Source organism: Coturnix japonica, chromosome 12, assembly GCF_001577835.2.
Source record: "Coturnix japonica isolate 7356 chromosome 12, Coturnix japonica 2.1, whole genome shotgun sequence".
Lineage (NCBI taxonomy): Eukaryota > Metazoa > Chordata > Aves > Galliformes > Phasianidae > Coturnix > Coturnix japonica.
This window is the reverse complement of record NC_029527.1, coordinates 2361703-2385141: the sequence shown is the minus strand read 5'-3', so window position 1 is coordinate 2385141 and position 23439 is coordinate 2361703. Positions and strand designations below refer to the sequence as shown.

The following is a 23439-nucleotide window of genomic DNA, read 5'->3' as shown; positions in this document are numbered from 1 at the left end:
GACTGCTGCTGAACAAGGCCCTGATGTACCACATTTGGGTATAGGCATACAAAAGAAACATGTGGGCAGTGCAACATCAAAACCTGCACCATTTTATCAAGACGAACTCTCTATCAGTGAAACAGCAGTTACTTTTGGTTAATGAAACTCAAACCAAATTACTATCGAAAGACCAGAATTTATGGCCTGGCCATAAGGGGCACTGGGCAATAAGAGCATTCACAGCACTAGCACAAAGTACACTACTTTTCCCACACCATACCTCCCTGCATCAATATAGCACACTGAATGGACTTCTTCACTGAACACATCAATATAAAGCAGACTGTTACACTTTTTGTTTTAAATTAAGTACTCACTGAGGTTAAAAACAGCAATTAAAAAAAGGGAAAGGAAAATACAGTGTAGTAAGGAAAAGGACTGAAGAAAAACAAAACGCAGAGGAGAAAATTATAAAGAGACCAAGACTGAAAGCAGGAATAACGAGTTAAATTAGGGAAACAATTGCTAAAGTGTCTGTTTTGAATATCTGAAAATTAGAACTTTGAAAATGTACTGTTACATGGAAAACTCTGCTGTGCCAGGAGGATACTCCCAATGAAAAAGACTTTCCTAACTGCAGCAATTCACTAGCAAATCAACAATGAAGTTTTGATTTCCCAGGGCACCTCAGTAGCACATTTTCAACATTAATAATAGGCCATTTTATTCCCCCAGTTAATTTCTAACTTCTAATTAGGCTCTAATTCATAACGTAACTTTCCATTCTGACAGACCATATACTAAGGAAATGGGACTTATCTTCCTCAGTTAAATGCTTTTACAGTCAAGATCGCTGACTTACATTCTTCCTTCTGCTCACTATCTTCCTCCAACCATTCTAAAATAAATCAATTTTAATTATTATGATTGAAACATTCTGAGTTGCCCATATCTGCTTACTCTTCCCAGCTGGCAACGAACAATTTTGGAAGCATTTCCTACCTAAGACAAGAATCAGTCATGTTCCATGACTTACTATCTCAGGCTGCATCAGAAGACTATCCATAGCAATGATCTTATAACTGGACAGAGAACAGAGTCGTTGGTAAAGGTTATTCTTTTGGTTCTTCATCCAATGAAAATCAAGCTTATAATCATGCTCAGTACATTTTCCTGTCATGTTTCAGCTCAAGTTGCTTTGCTCAAGATGTCAGCAAAAGACACAACTAGTCAAGTAAGAATTACAAGGGTTTTTTTTTTTTTCCTCTGTGACATACAGCACTGCTTAGATGGGATTGACAAGTGATATAACACTCTAATATTCATCCTGAGCCATGGAGATTAAAAAGCATTGCTTCACTGCAGCGTTATCATTTTCACTTGCACCAAACATTCACATCAATGCAAGGAAACAATCCATTGCTGTTATTTTAGCTCAGATCTTTGGGAGAGCAACATGCATCATTCATGTCTGCAACAAACACTCTGTTCTTCTTTACTTTACTGATATCATAAGCAAAAGTGATGGAAATCTAATTCCGTTGGCCACAAAACAAACAGCATATTCAACATCTAGCAAAAAAAAAATTTCAAAGGTTAAATTTGCATGGCATGTTCATCAGCATAGAAAATCCACACATTCAGTAAATAAAAGAATAGAAAATACAAACAAAAAAGAAAGCCTTTCCCTTTTAATCTACTACTACAAAATCCTAAAGAAATGCAGTTGTTTCAGCTCTCCTTTAAATCTCTTTTTAAGGATTCTGAAAGGTTCTGGCCTTTGTTTTCTGAAGAGAAATGCTGAAAGGAATTCCTTCCAAATAAACTGAAGACTTCACACAAACTAAAAAGGCTTCCAGACATTCTTCTTTGAAGTACACCTTAGAAAACCCTTCTGAACAAAGAAAACTTCAAGGCAGATAGATAGCATCTTCAAGGCTGAAGAATTAGGGAAGGGCTCTGAGATACACAAAACTGTACTCTTATTTCAATTCAATTGTTTTCTACCTAACCTTTAAAAAAAAAGAAAAAGCTTAACTTCATTGTTTCAAGGAAGAGGAAAAATACTGTTTTAAAATGTGATGCAGCCATTTCAGTTGAATAATAGCTACATAATTTATGAACATGAGGAAGAGGGACTTGGTCTGAAAATTATAAGAAGCACAGCCCTGTAAGTCAGTTCAAGATAATCAGCCTATTCTGCTGAATAATCAACTTAAAAACAATTTTCTAAATGTATTGCTCAATTGTAAGCATCAATTCAGACTGTAAGCAAAGCAATGCAGATCTGCAGACAGAAACATCATCCTGTAAGCGTGTGTATACGAGAGCCCAGCAGCAACAGAGAAAGTAATAACAAAGCCCCAACTCTTTGAAACTTCTTCAAAATCAACACTATGCAGTATAGCAGGCCCTGGCAAGCACAGAGTGGGTCAATTTAACTGATACAAGATGAAGGTAAACAAGACGCATGATAAAAGCAACATACTATTAAATACTGTAAAATATTGTTTGTAAATTCTGTTTATTTCTAATGTCATGTGAGGGATGGGGAGGGTCTGTCTGACCACGATGCCAGTCAAATCTCCTAATGCAGATTGAAAGACAGCCAAACAAACAGACTGTCAGACAAAAACTGCATATGCCTCATTTCCTATAGGGAAAAAAAAAAAGAAAAGAAAAAAAAAAAAAAAAGATTAAAAATAAGACCTTGGTAGTAATTAACTCTACATCTATTGTAGTGCCCGTTACAGCACTCAGAAACTTCAGCATTATGTGTGCTTGACAAGAAAAAAACAAAAAAGAAACCAGAGGATGTGTCACCCCAGTGGACAAGAGAGACAGAAAGGCAGATGCATGGGAAGGGGCAGCTGCCTCCCACATGGCATTGCTGGTGTCCCCATGTGCAAGAGGGGGAAATCTCCATAGCACACAGCTGCTCCCATGTGCCAGGAGCCTCACCCAGGTAAAGGGGCCAAGGCAGAAAGTGTGACTGGGTCTGCAGCATGAAGAGTAAGGATCAGCCCTCTAAACCTGACTAAGTCTGCTCTGGCTTTTCCAAGCCAAGCCCAGCAATGGCTGCAGAGCACCACGTGCTGCACAACAGGACATCACGGCCAGAGTCACCGCATGCCCCAGGCAGCAAAGCTGCAGTTTGATGCGTTCTTCTCCCATGTGTTCCTCTTCATTATTTTCATATTTTCTGTTTGGCATATAAGAGTAGTATAATATTGAGTTTGAACTAAATTTCTCCATGACTATAAAAATATTTTTTATTAAAACAGATGTCAGCAAAATTTTATGGAGTGAAAATTGAGTAACAGATGGTGAGGTCTGTGAAGTTCAAAGAGGCTGTATTTTATTAAAAAGGAAATTTGAGGAAAAGAACTATTTTGCTGGAAATATTGATGTAGTGTTTAAGCAAATGTAAAAATATTCTTACTTGATAGAAAACAGTAAGTTTAAAAAAAAAAATAAAAAAAATAGAGGTATTCAGGTCATAAAGCCCAGACCACTAGAAAAAAAAAAGGATTTCATTCTGCTTTCTTTTTACTGAGCACAGCTTTTCATCCACGACAACAAAGTTCGTAAAGAAAAATAATGCACATCATAGAGGGGAAAAAACCATCCAGCTACCCAACCCCTAAACAGCAAGGAAGAGTCTAGGACAAAAGGTGCAGTTATGTGACACACACAGCTGTGGTATCAGCTGTTGTAAAAGTGAGTTTATGAATACTTAACTAATACTTTCAATATGAAATTTGGCATAACTATTCCATGAAGTCCCAAATAATGGCACATGTCCTGCAGGAACTGAACGTGAGCCAGCTTATAGCTCCTGACTACTATTACTGACTAAGCCCCTTTCCCTGTTATCACATAGATTGATGGTTGGTTTAAAAATAAAACAAAAAAAGAAAAAAAAAAGAAGCCACAGCAGAATATTGATAGAAAGCTAACAAAAAGAATGACAAACACGATTATAGAGTGAGACAATTTTCCTCTCTACTCCTATGGCCCTCAGCACTCAGTGAGTGGATTTCCATATCCATAGGGAAAGACTGGGATACCTGATACGTTTCTGAGCCTGTAACCAGAAGAACTGCCCATTCTCCACACCAATCTGCACACAGAGGTCCCCAAGCAGGGCTCAGGCAGCCCACAGTATCATTGTGTCACTGCTGCTGCACCAAGCCAGTAACGAGCACTAATATTTGTCATTTATGAGCTGAGGTTGTGTCCTGCTGGTGGTTTCAGACCCTGCACCGCCACAAGAAATACAGGATTAGCTACAATATTCTAACAGTGAAATACACTACAGTGTACTCATTCCGGTTATGTTTGGCAGAGTGACAAAGAATCAACTAATTCAAACCTACACAAAGCAAAAACTGCCCCCATAAGTTCTGTACTGCAGGTTTTTACAAGGCACAGATTACTGAGTTGCAGCATGCAGCTTTACAAGTCATCCTTCCCCTTGCACTGGGGCATCTTAAGAGTTGGTTCCAAGAGACCAAGCAAAGACTCAAAAAGATTCTACATTCATTTTACTACAAAAATAACTTTGGTCACGTTTACTAAATCCCTCCAACAAGGAAAGGGATCAAGGAAAAGAAGCAGTCTAATATCTGATCATATCCAAACACCATGAAATCACATTGATATCTAAAATATGATCACAGCGCTTTCACCAACACAATTTCATAAGAAACACTGCTGGGGAAAATTAATACTGCTACTTACAGTCTCCTTTTAGCAGGTTTTCCTATATGAGTTAGAACTGAAGGTTTCCCATTTTCAGCAAGTCAAAAAAGCATGTCAAGTGACTGAAATTTGTTAGATACATGAGAGACCAGCTTGATATAAATACAGAAGAAAATTCAGCTTGCACACATCAGGCATCAACTTTTAGAGCTGTTCTTTCTCTTCTGAAGGCAAACACCAGTATCAACCTACAAGAACCTTGACTAGTTATTGTGTTGTATATTGTATTATATGTTGTTTTTGGTTTTTTTAAGGAAATTCCACAACATGCAAGTTAACTATAATACAGAGTTGAGTTGATGGAACAAACAATGATTTCCATTTCAAAACTTACATAAAACATCTACATTTATGTTCCTCATGAGATGGTATTTCAGTATTCAGATACATGGGATAAAATCCTAAGAAAGGTCTCACTCTCAGCTGTGCTGATGCTGAAGGAAGCACTCATAATTCTCTCTTGCACATATGAATCCTTCACTCCTACTTCTGCATTAATCTGTCTATCCTTATGTTCTGGGCACTGGCACTGCAATGAGTGGTGCACACTGCAGACTACTGCAGAGCATTTCAATGCGTGGAGCTGGGTGAGAACATGAGGGCAGAGATTCATACTACAAAAGTGCTGTAAACAGGTTTTATCTTGTAAGAATAAGACTGCTACGCAGCAGAAAGAACATCAAAAATCACTTTCAAGATCAACATATCATAGCAATTGTCTAAGCTCTGAAAGCACAAAACACACATTGCCAAATCTGGATAGCAAGGTGTTGGGGTTTTATTTGCAGTTTGGGAATATGGAGTCATAATTCAACTCTCTTTTTCAGATGTGTTTTAGGATTCATTGCAAGTGTGAAAAAAGAATTGATTTGGCCAATAGAAGAGAAGGAAAGGGTGATTGCAAAGGTCATGTTAGGAGACAAATCACTTGGCCACATTCAGTGGCAATGCTACAGGGCCTTGGTCCAATTTGGCAGCAACAAACTTGACAAATACCAGTGATGTTTAAAGCAAAACGGCACAGGAAAAAAAAAAGTACACTTTGCACAATTTTTTCCTTCAGTGAGAGACAGGAAAATTACATCTAAAGATAGAAAGTAATTGATTTGTGCTAATTAATTAAGAAAGAAATACCAGTTTTGCAAGTTAGGCACATTTAACACTTTCACTTGCCTCCAGTAACGTGTGGCTAAGTACAGATTAAATACAGATTAGCAGGTGAGTAAAACTAGAAGCATCTCCTCAATACCGAAGTAGTATTTTGTTCATACAGGTTTCATTTCATTCATTCAATTCTACAACCCAGAACGTAGTTTAACAAGCACAATAATTGACTACATTTTTATAGGCTAATAAACTACTGCCAGTTAATAATCAGTTGTTACTAATGGTTTGTTCTTACTTCAAGGTACTATGGCTAACTGCTCAATTAAGGACTGCTATTAACAGCACCAGGCAAATAAACTTACTTAAAAATAAAATGAACTTGTTAACAGCACTGTTCTAAAGACACCTTGACAGCTCCTATTGCACTATCTGGAGAAAGATTTTCAGGGAAGATCTCCTATTTTCCCCATACTGTTTTGGGGTCTTGTTAGTTTGGTTTCTAAAAGCCAAAGTTATAGGTCACAGAACAGCAGGACACCACTCTGTACATTGTGAAGGTCAGCAGATCTCTGGAAGGTGTATGACATTCTTGGTGAAGCTCAGAACCATTGCTGACACTCTCCAAGACCAAGACACACAGATGACAAGGAGACAACAAGGAGACTGCCCCACTGAATGCTGCTTCACATGAAATATCTTCAAGCAAAAAGAAAACTGAAGAAAATCACACACCACTCAAGTTAAGGTCTCTTATTAATTGCTCTACCTAGCTGATTTCATAAGCTAAGTCAGCCTTCTGTGCATCTTTCACTGGCTTGATCTACAAGTCAGTAGAGTAATTCAATTATGATCAACAGCAGTGCAAAGTCCCCATCACTGCAGCACTTAAGACTCCTATTTACATAAAATAAATAAACTACTTATAAAAAGTTCAGCAGAGCCCCTTTGGACATGTTTTAGATAATATAAAGAATAAGTGCCCAGGTATATCATTTATCTCCGATTCAGAAAAGGTAAGCACTTAATTTGCACAGGTTCTAATTACAAGAGAAATATTTTTTGAAATTACAGTACGGACTACAGAGTTGTCCTGCAGTACTTTTGAAAGCAAGAACAAGAAATGGATTTTCCTTTTTAAAGCTAGTACAGCACTAATTGATCTCTACGTTTGTTATTTCATCTTAATTCTTTATTGGGAATAGAAATCAGAAATAAGCTTCAAACAGTTCTGACTAAGTAGTTTTGTCAGTAGATTTGCAATTCCTTTCCACTGAAAAGCATTTTATGTGCAGAATATTTCAATAGTTGTTTTTAATCATCATTTTCTCCCTCTCTAAGCCATTACAAAAAGATTGGACAGCATTAAATGAGTTTTGCCATCAAAACTAGAGAAGTTATAGCTTTGTTTATCTTGGTTTTTATGCTAGCCTTGGTATGTTTTTATAAAAATTAATCTGAGAATAATACTCTCAGATTTGCATAACTCGTAAAAACAATTTAAGTTAGTGAAATTGAACCACTAGATATTTGAGATGACAATGATTTCGTTTACTTTGTTGTAAAAATACCTTAGCTAAGCACTGACAGGCTCAGAGCCTTATTCAGTCACTGAGTAAAGAAAAATCACAAATCTCATACTTCAGAGAACATCTACAGTGCTTGACTGATTACTTGCTAGATGGTCTCTAGAGTAAGACACTTTTATTATACCTTAGTGCACATATCACTGCTATTTTAAAACAGAGAATATACATGAAGTTTATTAATAGAGTCATTAACCATCTTTCTGGGGCTCCCAGATTAATTAAATTTACAGAGTCGGTGCTAAGATCAACACACACTTTCCAAACCTCCAGCAAGCACCAACAGAACAGTAGAAGTGCTCTAAAAATCACTGTTTTGTACAGAAAATCAAAAGGAATGAACATATTACATGGAAAAGACTCCGTTTCTGGAATGAGGGAGAAGTGTACAACACAAAGTCTGGCATTCTGGCACTAGGCAAACATTGAGCTTTTGTTCTTGCATTAATTCTCCTTCAAGAGCAGTGAGCAGTTAAATGTAACACCTAATCAAGAGAGGGCTTGTTGTTGGTCATGGTCTGCAAATATGCACGTAGACCTGCTGCCTACTCAAGGCCCTGCAACACAAACTATTCCCACAGGTAAGCATGCTTATTATGAAGCCACTGAATATGCTAGGATCACATGTTTTAGTGCAGGAAGAAGTGGTACATCTATAAATGCAACTCTGAAATACCAAGAGAAAACTTAACATGTCTATTGGTTACCTTGGCAGTTTAATGAGGTATATAAATATTTTTAATTTACTGACTAAAAATAAGTGAACTATGGAAGAAGATTAAAAGAAGACATCCCTTAAGGCTTTGGACACTCCTCTTGTATCTCTAATCGCATCCACTAGGGAAAGCCATTTACTAACTACTGGTTCCAGATTTAGAGGTCACTGATTAGCACAGTCATCCCTCAGCAGGTAAAAGAGCATATTGCAAGAGAGGGGATGGGGACCACATGAACATTCATTCTTGTTCCAATAAAAAGAAGAAAAATCATGAATTAAAAAATATGCGCTAGTGAAAGCAGAAATACATAAGGTATTTTCTAGATAGCAGCTCATAAAAGAACTGGACTTATTTGGAAACCATTCGATAAACGTCAAACTTAATTTCAGAAGATGGTTTATTTTCAAGTTACATTCATAATAAAAGTGGTAATTTGCTAATATCTAGAGGAGAAATATAACAGAAGAAAATGTATGATGCTTTGGAGGAGCAAAGAGGCTTATTTTGCCTATATAAAATGAGTTTATGAAATATTTTTAACTGAGTTAATTTAAGACGTGCTGAGCAATTGGCAGCCATGGAGAATTACTTAGCATAGATAAAGACACAAAGCCTGGACAAAACAGGAATTGCTGCATGTCAGCTTGGGTCTTCGGTTACTTTTTACCTCTTCTTGTCATTTAGGGGCCAGTCATAAATAAGGGCAGCACTGCAGTACTTTCTTGTCCTGTGCCATGTGCGTTGTCAAGTATTATTTTACTTATTTTACATTGCAAATTTGAGACCATTATCAAATTCTGTATAGGTTTTAAAAACTAATTTTGCACTGAATGTAGTTTGAAACAGGAAATTTGACACCCACTTTGTAAAATGAATAAAGACTACAGCAGCATGAGTGTGCTTATGATAATTTCAAATGACAGAATGACAAATAACATCAAAACCCCTGGAATTACACTGTGTGTAACTACAAGATGAAATAAGGCTTACCATGAACATAGTGCACAGCTTGATGCAGTTTTTGTGTCACAGCATGCAGGCCCTAATAAAAACAAAGAATAAATAGATTCAGTTTTTGGAAATGTAAATTATGTTTGGATACAGTGAACACAGAACCCAGATAATACAGTCCAAACATTTAAAGCCACCTGATTTAATTTAAATCCAAATAGTTTTATTAAATAAGCAATAAAATTAACCTTTTATATTATTTCTCCAGCGCACTGGCTAGAAAGTGAGTTTAAAGAAATCCAATATAACTGAAGAGTTCATTTGTCTACCTAAAGAAAACATAACCAAATGCTTAAGAGACATGAGTAACAGCCACTACATTTGTTGCCTTTTATAATTTATCCTGCAGCAGCACTGGGTTTTTCTAAGTCTTAAACAGAGTAGATAACCTAGGTTTATCCTTAAGAATTAATTATTTTGAAGGGATAAAGATCCAGTAAAGAAATATGAGAGTGAATCAAAATACAACAAAGTTTAACTCAATTATTTTTATAGGATATGAAAGCAGATGTTTATTCCAAGAATTACATCACAACAAACATTTAGATATCTCTGGTTTACAAACTTCACTACAGGATGAGAGTGTTTTCAAGAAAGAGGCTATTTAAAAGCAACCAGAGATGATTTTAAGTAAACACAGACTCAACAGTACACGCGTATTATATTTGCATTAAGACATCCTTTGATAAGCACACAGTCTTCTTAAACAGACCATCTTCTCACTAATCAGATAATTATTTCACTGAGCCATGAGGCTTACACAGAGTTACACATGATGACAGCCTTGGAACAGTTTCACAAAAAAAACCAAAACATTCAGTACCAGTTTCCTTTTACAGCTTTTTTTAAAGCACCATTGGAACAATAGAAAATGATACACAAACTAAATATGCCATTCACAGCCAGGATGCAAGTACTCAGTTCCACAAGTACCACTGAACACCACTCAAGTTCATGCTGGAAGTTGGAAACTGAAAGGATGACGGAACTTATGAGAGAGAGTCAAGGCTCAGCTGGGGCAGTAGGTTTCATCATTAATGAAATTGAAATCTGGCCAACAAAAAGGCTGACACACCTGGCACAGCAGCTACAGAATCTAATTACAAGTTGTCAAGATATCTTTGTTGCATCCCATACAAAAGGAAGTACTTGCAGTAGCTCCAAGTCAAGAATCTTATTCAACCACCTAGGCCATTAACAGCACTTTTGCATTTATTACAAAGTTTTCCATTAGGGAAATACAAGAAAACGGCTGAAAATTTAAAGCCTCATAGTTTTCCAATTGTTTACAGATTACTGAAGCTAAACAAAAACAGAGCAGCTCCCTCAGTTAAAAGATAACTCCACAAATCAAGCATGAATCAAAAATGCAGATGTATTAGGGAAAATACCTCAATGCAGTAACTTGAAAGCATTGCAAGCCTAAACAATTTTAGCAGAGATGATGATGCAAAGTAAACTGAGTGACCAATAAAGGAGAAGAATCCCAGCTCAGGACTCAAAGCAGCACAGATGCAGTCATCGTAGCAACAGAAACTCTCAGCTCTGTTTTGCCTACAGCACGCTTCAGTGCTCGTAGTTTGAGGCCTAGGCTGCAAAAGTATCTTTCTGCCTATGGTACAGCTGAGCCATTAATCCTCCTGCTTCCTATTTAGCTCACTGGTAAAGTACTTTCATTTATGTGGCTTTGAGTATAAATTCCAAAGACAATAAATGCTCAGATACTGGGGGATAAATTCAAATAAATGCCTCAACAGAGTTTTCAGTGTCATTTCTTTGGCTTCGTCCACACAGCGTTCTCAGCATGGGAAAGATAACAAATCGTGGCTCATGCTATAAATCCCTGAGTAATCGATGCAAGTTTTAAAATGCATTCTTACTTTCATCAGGGATTATGTAAGGCTCCATTGGATCAATATTTCTTTACACTTTTATCTGGCATTTCTAGAGTTTTGGAAACCCATAGCTGCTAAAGGTCATGCAGAGTGCTCTTAACTCCCTATGTTCACTCTTAGAAAGCAAGTCACTCATGAGAAAAGTTAGTTTCATAGGAAGTTTGTTGTTAAACAAAGCCCTTTGTGCTTCATATTTTTCCCCCAACAGCTCAAGCCCCTACTGGAGCAGAAATAGAGAATGCTAGCAATCATGCATTTTTCAACACTTAGCTGAAGAAATGAATAACCATATAGAAACTGGTATTCAAATAATTTGATGTAGAAAAATGTATATTGGTTTTAAGAACATTCTGATGAGGGAAGGGTTTTATCTTTCTAGGTCTAACTGAAGGTTTATCTATTAAGAAAGTGATGCAACTTCCAATTTAGTCAAGATCCTAAAGATCTGCAAATCCAACAAAACAGAGCTGAGGTGACAAAGGTAGACTTCAAAAGAACAGTTTCTTATAGGAGAGAAGGGAAAAAGACTTTCTCCTCATTTCAGTTTGCTCTCAGATGTTCACTTATTGCCAGATGTCTTGAAGAGACATAAATTTTTATTTCTTTTTACAGTCACTTCTCTATATTTTGGACTGCTTAAGCATCTTTACAGATTAAGATACAGCTGTTATAACCTATTCCAGCTAAGGCAATCCCAAAAACCTTACTGACCCAGGAACCTTACTTGTACACTGACCCAATACTGTTGCTTACACACGATACAAGAGAAGAGCCACCAAGGCTCCAATTTTAATGAAGTAAGCTGAGGATGTTATGAGACTGGCTGTGGGACTCATAACAGTTGCAGATTCCTTATGCCAAGTAAAACCTGTAAAATACTGCATGCTGCCTTTTTATGAGGCTCAACGCATCTGCTATGCTTGTTCATCCACTGTACCACACCCAGCACTAACTTCATCTCAACACCATTTTCATCCATTTTCAACTGCATGCAAGTTCAAGGTGGTTTTTTTTTTGTTTGCTTTTTAAACAACGATGAAGGTTCAGGCAAACAGATCATCTGCAAGTATTTCTGGTCTCTTAAGCTCACTTGTAACGTTGCAGTTACACACATTCTTGAACTCAGTCTTGGAGATGCTTTTGTATTGCTAAGTCTGTATGCATTTAGCATTCTGTGGCAATTTCTGAACAGCACTCAATAGGTTTATTTTTAGTAAGTGCACCTCATTCACACATTTTGTAGTGCTGCACGGGGATCGCTGATCTGTATGCATGACTGCAGTGATAAGATCTGGCAATATTCTTTAATAACTGTTTAAACTATTCTCATCGTGTGCTTCAAGCAACATACAATTATTCCAACACCTAAAAAGAGCTCTTTCCACTTGCAGGATTTTCCACTACTCAATATGTGTACCCCTGCCATCTGATAGTTAAGATTTTCCATTATGTCCTTGATTTGATTGACTCCTTTGCAGGCAATGGACAGAAATGCACACATTGTTCATATGGCATAGCTTAAATGCTAATTACAAAGGCTGTAATGAAAAATTATTATTTTGATGCACAAATCCATGAAGATCAGCCTAGAAATATATATATTATGCATTACTAAATAAGAGAAAGTATGCTGGTAGAGACAGAAGCTTTAAGTTCAATAGATGACATCAGTATTTTGCATAATACTGTACACAGCCAAAATTGATGCAGTAGCTTGGGTCAGAGCTGCCTTGTATTTTCCAATTTACAACAAGTTCCAGTAAATTACATTCGCTGCAGTATCACTGAATTTCTTTCCACTCAGTCTCTGAGTTGCTTAGAACAACACTGCTGTACAGCAAACAATAACATCTCTTAAGAGCAAGAAAATAAGTTGAATTTGTTGAAGTAATCATGAATGAAGACTTGGAATCAAGATTAATGCTTTTATTAATATAAAAGAAAGAAGAGATAAATAAAACAGTCACCTATATGAGCAATATCCCCAGGAGGAGAGATTTCCTGACAACTCCTGCTTTCATCCCACATGGTAGAACAGACCCCAAAACACACACTCCATTTGGCCCTTGTCTCCTAGGGCAGCTATTACTGACGCTTAAATATTGAATGAATAGCACACTAAACAAGGTGAATGGTAAAAATAAAAATAAGTTAAAAAGTCCCATTTTCCTGCAGTAGATGCTGTAAGCAGTACTATATGAAGTACCAGCGTAATGCATGAGCAAGAATTCCAAAACACTGCATGAGCAATTGAAGCTGGTACTGAAATCACATCTGGAGGCCAGGAAAGACAACAGGAAAGACAAGCTACACTGATATCAAGGGAACAGATTATCATAGGAGAAAGATACACTGGTTTTGGTTTCTTTGTTTTGTTTTTTAACAAAATAGTTATTATCAGGCAAATTCTGCCCCTTCCACCCAATGGTACAGACCTCTACTACACCTTCAATTTTTTCCATCTTCCATAAATATGTTATTATCCCAAGTTTAGCTTACAATGTGAAATACACTCAATTCCTGGAGAAAGATAAGATACAAGTAATTACAGCACTACAAAATAAAGCTGACAGCCTGTGTGTTAGCTCAATATGTCAAAAAGACAGGCAGTAAGGCCTCTCAGTAGCTGTGGTGCATCTACTGTCATCTCTCATCAGGTGAAGAACTGAAAAATCAGCAAGTGCTGTGTTTCCTCATTCCAACGAACCAAGGCTGCTATTCTAAAGAGGTTGTTCTTGTCTCCAACAGGACTGAGCTAGAAGTATGAGATTGAAACATTGCCCCAAAGCACTCAAGTACTTCCAAACATACAAACCTGGAGTTTTCTATTAGGGAGGTAACTGACATAAATATCAAGGTGAAATTTTAGGCACTCTGAGTCATTCTCAAAGCTAGAAGAGGGTTGTACACACCAAACTGATAACAATGATTTTCCACTGGGTGCAAAAATTACAGATGTATTACTTAAAATAACACCATTCATTTTATCTGCAGATCTGAGATAATCAGTGTCTTCACAGTTGCTTTAATATCATTAGTGGCCTAAACTGTTTGAAATTAAAAGACAGAAGAGCTGTCCTGCATACATCTGATGTTACTTTGTTATGTCCAAACCACAACTAGAATTGGCCATGCTGTGACTAATACAGAAGTGGCTTAAGACCTCATAATAGTAAAACTGAGTATCCTAGGGCTGCTTTCTCAATGGAAACTTTACTCAGGAAAGAAGGAATTGGGTGATGTTTTTTCATTTATTTATATCACCAATATTTTAAAGGTGTCTGAATGATTTCTTTTTTTAAAAAAAAAAAAAAAGAAAAAAGAAAAAGAAAAAAAAACTTTCAACAGCTAAGAAACATACAGACCTCAGCCCACAAGTTACATATGCAAATATTCCATACAATGACAATTCTATATGTGAATTTAACAGCACATTGCTTTCCCAGATCAGTTCAGAGATCCAATGAAACATCTCTAGACACTGAGACCCTAAAAATTCAACAAATGAGATTTCTAATGAAGTCTCAAAAACCACCATTTGGATTTTATATTTTCAGAAATAAGTTGAAAAAATATTTTTTTTCTTAAAATGCTATTGAAGACCTAACAAAAACGCAGGTTTTCAGGCATTCCCAGCGAGAAATCACACATTTCTCAGGCATGTAAGGTTTCTTGGCAATGCCGTGTGTTGAGCTGGCGTTCAGCCCGCAAACAGCACAGTAGCCAGCTTCCACACGGCTAACTGCACATGAAAAGGGAATCAGATGGAGAGCTGCATGTTGCTTGCTAGTGCCATCTAGCCTTACCGTGACAGCATGGGCACAGCCGCACCACATGGCTCTTCGTGCTACATCAGCCCTGCTAGCGGCTATGCGCCAAAAGCAGGGGAGGGAGAACAAAAATTGTAAACATTTCAGAGGAATAAATGACCTGGCCATAAGCACGCAGAGATAGGAATAAAACAGATGTGTATGCAGCAGACAAAAGAAATCCATGCAAGGTACCAGAATATACGCTTGCTGTGTGCTGTTACATAAGAGCAATGGCTCTGAGCCGTCTGCGTGACAGCAGAAGCTGTCACCAGGGGATAAGCAGAAACAAAGCAAGCAACCTGATTTAGCACAAATATGAGTTGTTCACTTATATCAACAAATGACAGCTTTAATGAGCACACTCTCACAGATATTTTCCTTTAGCACGGATTTTGAAACAGAAAACTCAATGTGGGAAAGTCTGTCTCTCTCCCTGACCAGTCCTACATTCACCAGCTATGAACTGTTCTAATATCCCTGACCCTACAGATAAGCCTCTCTTTTGTTTCATCTATTTATATTTTTAAACCTCTTTCTACAAAGCAGAACTATCATCCTGAAGTCCAAACTGACTTTCAACTGTGCCATTATTAAACAGTACTTATTCCTCCAGATTTACTTTTTATACAGCTTGCCATCATTACTTCTGAGTTTCAATGTCCTGACTGCACGATGAACTGCTCTCCTTAGGCATCGCTCCTCTCTTTCCTTTCTACTTCCATAACAGATGCAAACGTACAAGAACTTCTACACAAAGCTTGATACCATTCTCTCCTATAGAAATCACCACAGCAGCTCTGGGAGCCTCATCTTCTCTGCAATTTCGTTAAAAGGAAGAAATAAAATACAATACTGGCTTGAGAGCCACTGAAATTTCTATTGTATGGATTTCTTTTTTTAATTTATTCACAAAGAAACATTTTTAAGGATCCTGCTCAGGTTTTAACATTGTTATTGCATAACTAGTTCAACAGCTTCCCCCACCACATACTTTTCTCAACATGTAAATTTTTTCAAGTTATTTCTAAGGCTCGATATCAAAAGTTTAATTTCAGAGTGTGACAGATGACGAATTTCCTCCCTATTTAAGTGCTCCCCCCATAGTGCTATTCTAGTCTTGCAGAATAAAAATGGCCAACTGAAAAAGAAATGAAGATGAGAATTACAAAGTATTTTCAGTCATCTACTCAAAAAGCATTTTTCAAGGTTTTTCATTAAAACTGTGCCCAAAACTCACACTTAAGAGACAGGATTAATGCTGGGGGTGTAAGGGCTACCGTTCTCAAATGATGCTGATCAAAGCACATTCCTTCAAGAGCTTCACAGCCTTGCTTAGCAATACGTCACACCACATTAACTACATATATTGTAAACACATTTATGATATTGCAAAGATAAACGCTGTCAGTCTGCCATACATATAGAAAGGAAGCTTTCTGTTATATAAAGGACTGCAATAAGTTTAACACAGCAGCTCAGCGAGTGCTTAAATGCTGAGCTCAGGCATATTACCAAGCCTTCTTTATCAAGAAGGCAAGCAAACATTACGGAAAAAGTAAGAGGAAAAGAGCCATTGAGCTGTCTTTAACAGCAGCCTCAACCACAGCATCCCTGGAGGTATTTCAGTTTAACCACCTTCCCTAAGATTTGATGTTTATTGTTCTTTCTCTATTTTTAAAGAGCTTCAGAGTTTTCTTGATACAGAACAGAAAAACAAAGTAGATGAAAGGAAATGAGCCTGATGAATCATCTCTGTCCTCAAACAGAAGCAGAGTACTGAGATGTTACAATCTTTTCCTTCCCTTCTTTTTCTTGTTTTGATGTCAGCAAAAACAAAAATTCTGGTCAGGGCAGACCAAAAGGTGCCTACTGGAGGTCCAAAGTAGCACCAGGAGGATTATTCTCAAGTTAATTCTGGTCAAGTTTAAAGTAATTCTGATACGGTATTCTTTCCTAATGCAAGATGACCCAAAAACTGCACATTGGATACTTCTGATTACTCCTCTGCCCACTCCACTTTTAGTCTCTTTACAGCACTAGTTTTCACAAGAACACTATGCAAGGTCATTTAGGAGTATGCTAATTATTGGTGGGATCATAATGACAATGCTTTTTAATTCATGACACATGCTCTGCCTGTATTAATGTCCATGACTCAACAACAGCAATCAGATAAAACTTGCTCTAACTAAAATACAGAAATTACTTTCATGGCACATATAGAAAGCTGAGTCCTTTTAATGACAAAGCAGACAACAGACCATTTTATCAATTTAAACATGACAATGAAACGGCAGTGAGATTTTATTGTAACTGCTATTTCATTTGATTCCTTAACTATTCCTTTTATAGGCTGTAGAACTTCTGAAAGAAGGTTTCCACAAGTTTAGAGAAACACTGCTTTGTTATCTTTATTTCATGATTTATAGGACTACTCCATCCAAATTCTTCATAGAAGTAGTAACTGGAGTGCAATACCAAATACTCTTTTTGAGAGCTAAGTGATTATGACCAGTCTTCTAGTAAAGGCAAAACAGCAATCTTTCAGTAAAGCATTAAAGAAAAGCAGTATTTCAAAACCCTTTTTAGTTCCTTGAGATCTGTGCCGCAAAGCTTTCCCCCACGCTATTGTCACAGAGGCAGCAATGACAGCTCCCCAGCTCCAGCAGGAAGCCACCCACACACAGAACCCAGAAGCTGTGCCTCGCTGAAGCGGCTTCCCCTGTCCAGGTCTGGACACGATGCCCCCCATCCTACAGCCCTTTCAAGGGGATTCATCAACTGCTGTAGAAAAACACTTTGCAACCCGCTGCACTGCTCTCAGCCCACGTATCAATAGGATTGGGAAGCAGAGCAGGATTTTTCTAAAGAGTCCTGTTTCATCTCCTGCCTACCCAGCCCTAAAAACACACTATAGTCTCAGCACGTGTGTTCTCCATGTGTTCTGAGGTGCCAGAACCAAGCTGATGTGCTACTCCCCCTCAGCCACTGGGAAACAAATAGCGAGGATGAGGGAGTGCACGCAAACAGAAAGCACAGTCTGCTGCAAGTCTCTGTACCGCGAAGTACAGAGGCAAAATCTAGTTTATTCCCCAGAGAGGTAGCATAAGGAATGATATGTTAATGCCCTGACAATTACTTCCATGAAGGTACCTGTTCATCACTGGTATTTCCACAACTGCTAGAATACATTTTGGCTGCAGTCTTCCGTGCCAAAGGGTTTAGTTAACATCTGTGTATTGCACATGTTTAGAAATAATCCTCCATTGTGGATCGGAGATTTTCATTTTTACTGCGTTTCAGTACAGGGAAACAACACCAAGTTTGAGCATGCAGTTACAATAAGTTGATTGCTCAAAATCATTTCCATGTATGTGAGAAAATACTTGAGGGAACAGAGACATAAAATCAGACTGTTTTAAAGTCATGACACCATGTCACATTTATCATCCTCTGCTGATACACTGTGCCTTCCAACAAGGGAAAAACTAAAGGAGAGACCAAAGGAAAACGCACTCCCATCACCTGAAGGAAATAAAACATGGTTTCAGTTGTACAAAACCCTAGATACATTCAATAAAAATACATGCAAAAATAGTAATTATAACATGATTTGGAGGCCTCATTTAAAAAAAAAGAAAATGTTAATTCACAGAATTATTGTAGGTGATGAACTAAATTGATGTGAGATTTTTGACCCTTACTGGAGATCAAGAAGTCCTGCACAGTCTCAAATGCGTACCCCCAATCAATAATTATAATTATCATGAAAATGCATTGTATTATGCAAATTCCAATTGATACCAAATATTTAACTTCACACAAGCACCCACACACTGAAGTAATGAAGCTGGAAGGCGTGATCACTATCCCCTTCAACAAGAAGTGAGCCAATAAATACAAGTTGGCAAAGCACTGGTGTTACTTTCCCTAATGTTTGCAAAGGTATAAATGCAACAGGCTTTCAGCAAGTAAAAACAGTAATACCAGCAGCCGTCCACAAACAGAACAAACCAATCAATACTGCTCAGAGGCCGGTATTACCAATTACTCACAGGAACTGGCTTAATTATTTTTCCAGTTTCCCCATATGGATCCCACTAGATAAACTATTCAAAGCCTTCACCCATCACTGTCACCATTTGTTTGGTTAATGAACCATGAAAGCAGCTCTGCTCTCTCTGCCTCTCTTCTGGGTACTCCTAGTATATATAGAGCCCAATGTAAGTGATGTGTTTTTCAATCCAATTTTATTTACTGAACTAAAGTAGGTTATTCACATACCTACAACAGCACCACAAAAGCCACTTCTGCAGCTTGTTTTACTTACAACAAAAGACAACACCTCTTGCTTCGCAATTATTTCAAATAAAAATGTTTGGTTCACAAATGATGCATCCTGGACTATCAAAGAACCAGAAGCACTATCACATTCTTCATGGGATAACATATTCCTTTTCTATCTGCAAATGATGAGTACAGTTCAAAACATTCTAAAGGGAATTGAATTATCCCATGTGAGCCAAGCCAGTATGATTAACATAGCCCGCATCACAAGGGCAGGCCACAGCATCCACTGGTTTTTACCTCATACATGTAGATAATTAGTTCATATTTTGTGAAACAAACAAGATGCACTTTTACATAATACACTCCTTTGATTAAACTCATTGTTTTTTCTTCTTCCTAAAGCTTCTGCTTTGTATCATTCCCTTTACTTAATTGCAAATTCATTCTACTTTACTCCTGGTAACTGGGAAGCCCCTATACTCATAATACTTGAGATTAAATAGTGTTGTAGGATAAAGCTGGCCAAGAACAGCATGCTGGTGGTGAGCTTTATTTCCATAGGCAGTCTAAACTTCAACATTGACAAGCACAATTCTCCCTCGACCATCAGAAAAGAACTTAAAAAATAAATAAAAATCAAGGTTCAACAGTTATGTCACATGCTGCATGCTTTGCCTGTAGCCCTTCAAGCAGCCTTCAAGCTGTCTGCACCGGAGAAAAAGCTTTTGCCTGTTATGCTTTTTATTTTTTCACAGTTCTCCTGTTATTGTCCATTTTTCTTAAGAACATAAAAGACTTCAGCTTCAACATTTGCTATAAGGCACAAGTTTGCATCTTCAGAACAAAGAGCATTCCCAAATGAAAATACTTAACAGCCTGATTTATCTGTTTGGTTTTAAGGCACATACATTTAAATAAGAAGCACAAAATTGCTCAAGTTGCTTAAAAGAAAATCATACACACGATCATACACACATCGTCACAGCAAAAAGAATAAAAAATGTCAGTTTGAATCCTAGCAGACTTTATAATTATGTTTTCTCTCAATGATACAAGCTCACCTCCAAGCCATCACCCTACATTCTGTCAAGTGCCAAGAACACAGAAGTACATTCCCACTATCATTCCTTCAGTGCCTGGCACATCACACTTACCATTTGATCCACATGCATTGTTCCCATTGGAACACACAATATACATAATTATGGAAAAATACTGGATTTATTTCCAACAAATAAGCCCTGAAGCCTTTCTTCCAAAGCAAACTAAACCAATCACAGTCTGGAGTGTATTTGTTGAACAAAGATTAATTTAAGAGAGTTGGATTGCTTTTCTACTGAGCTCAGGTATCCAGAAAAACTCCCAGTGAGATTTCACAAAGAAAAGGGGTCAGCCTTCTGATCTCTTCTGATCTATGAAGACATACTTCCTCAGCCCTTCTACTTACCAAAACACCAGTTTACCACCAGGGACACATGTAACAAAATGCCTGAAGTTTTAAAGCCCTCATTTTATGTCTCCATTGTATCATACATTCAACTTAGAATATTTACAATTTTCTCTACTCCCATTTAATTTACTTACATATTTATTCCAAATAGTGCATATTTTCCCATCATACAATGTAGCTTCAATGTTTTTCCTTCTTCAAGGCCAAACACCACTGTAGATTCCAGCTGTTCGTTTCAGTCAGCTCAAAATGATCAATGTTTGAAGAAGGAAAAAAGATGGTTGTTTTGTTTTCTTAAGTGCATCCATTCTCAGCTCTCTCAGAATGGCCATCTAAAAATCAGTAACCAGCTTTACAGTAGCTCTCGGTCTTCACCTTTTCATATACTTGCCTTTACTCCCCTTAGATTTCAACTAAGAAAAGCTTTCAGGGATTTTCAGAAAGACCTACACACAATGACACCAACTGGAGAAATACATATTTTATTGTAATATCCAATAATTATATTGTGTAAAACAGACGTGACGTCATCATTCGTAAGTAAAATTGTTCCATTACTCTCCATGCACGTGCCTGTATTTTGTGCAACAAAAGGGCCTCCTTTTCAGGGACATCTCTGTAGTATCTGAAGGTGCATTTCATCTTTCATCATTATGCTTTGCATTTTAAAAGGAATGTAACCTTAAGATAGCATAGTCACTTTCTGTTTCATTGGCTTCCCCCCACACCCCAACTTAACATGTTAGACAATAGGTGAACAGAACATGAGACTGTTTCAGTTGAATCATATCTCATCTGTAAGAAGCATCTTCCTCAACACCTCACTCCAAGAAACAAACACAAGGCCTACACTGTTTGCACAAACCAGAAAGGAAAAGCAGTAGTGCAAGTTAACGTGCAAATAAGTGGAGCAGTAAAAAGGAAATGGCAAAAATGAACTCTGTTAACAATATTCGGTTTAGATTATTGAAAAGTCTTCTTTCAGCTCACACTCATTTGCAAGTTCTTCCTCATTTCAATGGAAGCTTACAAATCTTGCTGAAGCTTAATAAAAAATGATAGTGTTTCAAGAACATAAACTATTGAAAAAGCTGCCACTTATTACCACAGTGAGAGAAGAAATAGCACGTCTAATACATCCCATCTGTGTAAGTGGTGATAAGTCCATGCAAAACTCACTGCAGGGTCAGAACCCAATTATTCTCCTTTTGAGTCATTCAGCACAAGCAGGAAGTTGATGTTAGCTCAAATTCTAACAGCAAAAACAAGCAATATGAACCACAGCTTCCAATACTTTATTATGCTGAACTACATTATCAAAATCAGATAATTCTCAAGTTTTTAAACCTTCTAATGTTCACTTTGACTTCACACAATCAGAATTTGCACTGGAAATTACTTATACAGTCTGACATTTGTTTTTCAGAGACCTGCTCATCTGTTTCTTGAGCTACTCCCAAGACTTCTGACTCAGCCTCTACAGTACTAGATTTGTGGCAGTTACATGCTGTATAGATTTCAAACTACAAGCGTAACTTTATGAAGAGCATTTTATCTTCTGCTACTGTATTATTTTTTTTTATATCTAATCCATATATTTATACATTAGCCCCTCATGCTATCTGGAAAGCTTGGCTACTTCAAAACACATCAAGCTTACTTGAGCAAAGCAAAAAACAAAACAAACAAAAATCCAACATCCAACACACATCAGATCAGCTCTGATTATCGTTGATCATTTCTACTATCTGCTGAGGTTTGCCATAGTCAAACTATTTACAAAAATACACATTCTTAGACAAAATCTGACTAGGAAATAAAGATGTAAATAGACGAGAAGATAGATGCAAGGTCACTGTCAAAGTTGACCGTATGTTATTGCCTTGTACCACAGAAAAGTAGAACAAAATCTTAGGTAGTGATGGGAGCTTCTAAAGCAGCAATTCCGTATCTTTCTCAACATCTTCATGCTGCAGTGGATGACTTGATAACCGAGACCTCTTAAGTCTAAACTGCAGTTATGTGAAACTCCCGATAATAAGCTTGAAATGTTTTCAAATCTCATTTCAGTTACACAGACTTGACTGTCCAAAGGGAACACATTAAAAACAAAGTGATCAGGGCAAGTGAGAAGTATATAAATTTCTCTAATTTGGAACAGGATCGAAGCCTGAATCAGGACCCACATTTTGCATTAGACAGCAGTCCTTGAGATAGATTTTAAGAAGTGATCCATAAGCCGTCTACATTATGAGATCCTTCTGCAACTCAGCCATCTTTGTTAAAAGCAGAAACTTGTTTCAAGATACTTATAAGTACTGGCTTTGCTAAACTAGCACAGTAAGTACCTTCAGATGCTTATCTTAACATTCTTGGCAGAGATGGAAAGAGCACAACAAATAAAAAATTGATAGGAAAAACAGTGGACAGCACATATCTTCCATTAAAAGAAACACTCTTCATTTATTCTCTTGTACTACTTGATTACAAACAGTTATTGAAATCAGCAAGAAAAATGTATAGAGCCTGAAAGCAAACAATGTACGTTATTGGTCTTCACTGTAACCCAGCAGGACCTGCACCTATAGTAGAGATTGGTTTTGGCTCATGTTCCTTTCATCCTGGTTCAGCCAAGGAGTTCAAACAGCCCTGCAGACTACAGACCAAAAAGCACATGGAGCTCATACACATACTCAGCCACACTAAAGAGGAATTTCCCTGTTAGCCTAGAAGCAGATCTTCCACAAGTGCCTTCATGTTCTCCACCTCTTGTGATACAAACACACAGCCAACCTGCAATACTTGCCAGCAAACCTATAATGTGAT

General features: G+C 37.4%; 1 protein-coding gene across 5 annotated transcripts in view; it reads right to left on the bottom strand.

Moving 5' to 3' along the window:
* The window catches only part of ATP2B2 (ATPase plasma membrane Ca2+ transporting 2), a 319480-nt gene that overhangs the window by 243974 nt on the left and 52067 nt on the right, over positions 1-23439 (bottom strand). For all 5 annotated transcript variants that reach the window (XM_032447214.1, XM_032447210.1, XM_032447211.1 and 2 more), the window contains exon 2: positions 9146-9197. The gene's annotated coding sequence lies outside the window, so the exon portion shown is untranslated. The remainder of the gene's footprint in view (positions 1-9145; positions 9198-23439) is intronic.